Raw genomic sequence first — 4,091 nt, forward strand, 5'->3', positions numbered from 1 at the left:
CCTGGCTAAACTGACATCCATCATGGACCAGGTCTCTCACCCACTGGAGGACTCACTGTCTGCTCTGGAGAGCAGCTTCAGTAGCAGACTGATCCACCCTCGCTGTGTGAAGGAGAGATATCGTAGATCCTTCCTACCTGCTGCTGTCAGACTGTACAATCAGAACTGTTGACCACATCCCACCACAGTCACTCACCCACTGCATCAGTGGTTTATATAGCAACCTGCTCTGCACAATATTTGTGTAAATCTGTGAACAATCATGTATATTGTTACCGGTACAAATCTTATACCCATTACTGTGCAATAACCCTGCAATGACCTCATACTCACTCTAACTGTACTGTACTGCTTTGTACTGTGCCAACACAAACTGTTCTGTACCTGTATTCTTGCTCATCTGTACTGCTGTTGTGAGAGGTAATTTCCCCACTGCGGGACTATTAAAGGTTTTCTTATTCTTATTTCTTATTCTTTCTTTATAAAGGTAACACTCTGTAGTTTTCACCACAGCGCTCAGATTTATGGTAAGTAGGTATACACTGTAGAACACAAAGAAATAATCTATAGCATCTTCAGACAAAGCAGTTCTTTTATTTTCTTAATGACATTATATACATATAAATATATATATATATATATATATACACACACAGTATTTATGACAACCACTTGTCTTGACCGTCTTCTGTTTACAGATGGAGGCCAACACCACTGGTTATGTGAAGAGTCTCCCAAACCCAGCAGCACAGAGAAAGCAGTGATAAAGACACTTCCTCTATGTGATTAGGACTGGGAGGCTCCCCTCTGTCTGGACCAGAGGCTGGAGAGAGCGAAGAGCTGCAGGATGCTAGAAGAAACATCATAAACAGATGTGTTGTTAACATACAAGTCTGCATTGTGATGTTAAGCTTACCACAACTTTACTACTCAGGTAAATTACTTATTGCATTGAGCCTCCATAGACACAGGTGACAACTTCTCTCCAGGTGGTCCTATGGTCTCTGTTGTCACAGTTCTCCAGCCTCCACAGCTGCACCTGTCGCAACCAAAATGAAAACATTGGCTTCAGGAGCACATGAAGTAAAGTACAGACTACGAATAAGCTAGGACGTGTCATTCTTACTGAACGTAATTGTGCAGCTGTGGTTCCTGCGATCGGTTTGACAGCTTAGGTCCGGGCTGCTTGGAATGCCGGCTCTTGGTCCAGATTGGTTGTCTCTGGTAAAGTGAAAGCATTAGAACACAGAGTGAGTAAATAGATCAGAGAAATACTTGAAGAACATTGTAGTTGAATTCACCGTTGCTCATCTCCTGGTTCCCTCGTCTCGCCATGTGTCTCCTCCATAACACCTGACACTGCAGTCATCTGCCACCGAGGAGCTTCAGTGGGAGACGACATGTGTCCCCAGTGCCACTGTGACTGAGCTGACCTTCTATCGCTGTGGAGGAAACATAATAGCTACCCCGCCAGACGCTAGGGCAACTTGCATGGGGGGATCGACGGCCCTGCCAGGCGCTGAACTCAGCCTTCAGGGTGAAAGAAAAGTCCATCCAACCGCCATGCTAAAATATAAAAAACAGCAAAAACTGGCCCAGGTGCCAGACGCTACCTGGGACCTGAGAACCGCCCAGCCAGACGCAAAGGCTAGTTCTCAGGGTAAAAATTAACATTTAAACTTGTGTTCATCCAGGAAAGAAAGAAAGGTCCCAGCGCCAGACGCTGCCGGGGACCTGAAAACTGCCCAGCCAGACGCAAAGGCTAGTTCTCAAAGTTGGAATGAACATTTAAACTTATGGTATAGAGATAAAACTACAAAAAAGGTGCCCTGGGGTCAAATCCAAGACTGGTTTCACTGTAGGAAACAGTGTCCCACAGTTGAGTCTTCCAAGAGCAGCCCCCTCCTCATCACTGTCTTCCTTACCTCTCCTGGAAGATGAGCTGCTGGATGAGCTCCTTCACTCTCTCCGTCACAGGAGAGGGTAAAGGGGACAAAGGAAGGGCATCAGAGCAACAAAGACAAGAGTAAGCAGAAGAGGGTGAGGAAGAAGAAGAAGGAGTAGGAGAGGGTGAAGGACAAAAAGGAAAGACAGCAGAACAACTAGGAACAGCAGAGGGTGAAGGAGAAAAGGGAAGGACAGCAGAGCAACAAGTACCAGAGTAAGCAGAGGAGGGCGAGGGAGAAGAAAAAGGAGAGATGAGAGAGTGAGGAGGAGAGCACAGAGAAGCAGAGTGAGCAGAAGAGAGTGAGGAAGAAGAAGAAGAAGGAGTAGGAGAAGGGTAAGGAGAAAAGGGAAAGATGTCAGAGCACCAAGTACCAGAGGAAGCAGAAGAGAGTGAGAAAGAAGAAGAAGAAAAAGAAGGAGTAGGACAGGGTGAAGGAGAAAAAGCAAGAACATCAAAGCAACAAGGAACAGGAGGGGGTGAAGGGGAAACAGAAGGACCAGCAGACCAAAAAACAAGAGAGCGTGGAGGAGAAGGTGGATGGGGTGTGTATGAGTCACCCACCTGAGGAGTGGGTGAAGGATGGACGTGGACGCCGTTAGGCCCATCTGGACCACCTGGAAGTAAATAGAACAGAAAAACAGTCACACACTGTACAACAGGAGACATGTGAAGCTGCAGAGCAAGCTGTGGGGTTGTCATTTAATTTATATTTAATTTACTAAACAGCCTCTCCTAGAAAGTCAAAAAAACACAAATGCTGCAGCTTCCTGTGAACGCTGGTCTGTTAATGCTGTAAGAAAAGCATAGCACTCTGTAAAAAGCTAAAGTTTTAATAGAGCCTATTTAAGCTACTTTTAACTTGGGCATCTTGTTGCCATGGTGCTCAAGAACTGGCGCAAAGGCGCCATCTTTATTTTTAGCAAATGTTAAACGATACATGGGGAAAACTGTACCCTCAAAACAAAATGGCAACGTTTCCACCTTTGTAAACATTCAACTGCTATTACACTTAGCAATTTGTATTATTTAACCTTTAATTCAGTGTTTAAATCGTTGATCGTCAGACTGTACACACTAGTTAAGATGCTAGGAGGAACCGCTTACCTTCGCCCACCGGCTGCTCCGGCTGGATCCTCCGGTTTCTCCAACGCTTGAAGCGACTCCAGAGCTTCACAAGGCCCTGGGGCAAATGACGACCCATTTCGCCTGCAAAGATCACCACACAGATGGTTTTGTTATCAGTGCCTCTTAGTCCACTCGTGAACTTGTGGAGTCAAAGCCTGAAGAGACTAACGTCAGCGGTTTCCATGGCATTTATGCACATGCACGGACGTGCGTGAAAACGCAGGAGAGACGCAGACGTTGGAGACAGCGAGGAAGTCCTTCACTACTGACACTACGGTTGCCAGGGGCAGCTAACTTTTCTGCTAGCCCCAACATACTGTGAAAAGTTGTTTTTTGTAAATAAAATAATTCCCCATGGTGTATTTTCTTCGTCTCATTATTTCCGCTTGATTTCGCCGCTTCCAGTGTTGTATATTATTGTAAAGTCTTTATCTAATCATATCTCAGCAGGCTTGTGTTGCTAGGACGATTGAGGACTGCCTGAGGCATTCAGAACCAACAAAAACAGGCTCCTGTGCGCTGTACACGAACGGACAGTTACGATAACCAATCAGATCTCGAGACTTCTTCTTCGTCTTTTTTCTTTGGGTATTTGGCACTTGGCAAACTGGGTAGTGCATTACCGCCACCTTCTGAGTTGGAGTATGCATTATTATGGCAATTTCTGGGCATTTTCAGCTCAAACGCCTGGGAAACATACCTAAATTCAAACGAAAGCTGTTCTTCAACCATTTGCAGTATATCTAAAGGCTTGGGCTCTTTGCCCTTGAGCTGTTAGCGGTGGGCATGAGGCCATTCTACCTGCCACGGGAGTTCACACACGTTATAATAATTGCTGTGTACGTCCCACCCTCCGCTAACGCTGACACAGCTTCTGAGACCCTGCTCTCAGTCACCAGCAGGCTGCAAACACAGCACCCACAGGCCCTCTTCCTGATCTCTGGGGACTTTAACCATGCACCTCCTTCAGCTGCTCTGCCTACATACACCCAGTATGTGACCTGCCCCACCAGAGACA

The 4,091-nt window shown here is 46.1% G+C and overlaps 1 long non-coding RNA gene across 1 annotated transcript; it reads right to left on the reverse strand.

The window, feature by feature from the left end:
• Positions 1 to 793: 793 nt before the first annotated feature.
• On the reverse strand, positions 794 to 3,553 carry LOC114860101 (uncharacterized). Its single transcript, XR_003786583.2, has 6 exons — positions 3,243 to 3,553; positions 3,053 to 3,154; positions 1,302 to 2,562; positions 1,127 to 1,221; positions 944 to 1,039; positions 794 to 850 (listed from the first exon to the last, which is right to left on the reverse strand). It is a non-coding gene; the product is annotated as an uncharacterized LOC114860101 (long non-coding RNA).
• Between the last annotated feature and the right edge of the window lie 538 nt (positions 3,554 to 4,091).

The sequence above is a fragment of the Betta splendens genome, chromosome 8, assembly GCF_900634795.4.
Source record: "Betta splendens chromosome 8, fBetSpl5.4, whole genome shotgun sequence".
Lineage (NCBI taxonomy): Eukaryota > Metazoa > Chordata > Actinopteri > Anabantiformes > Osphronemidae > Betta > Betta splendens.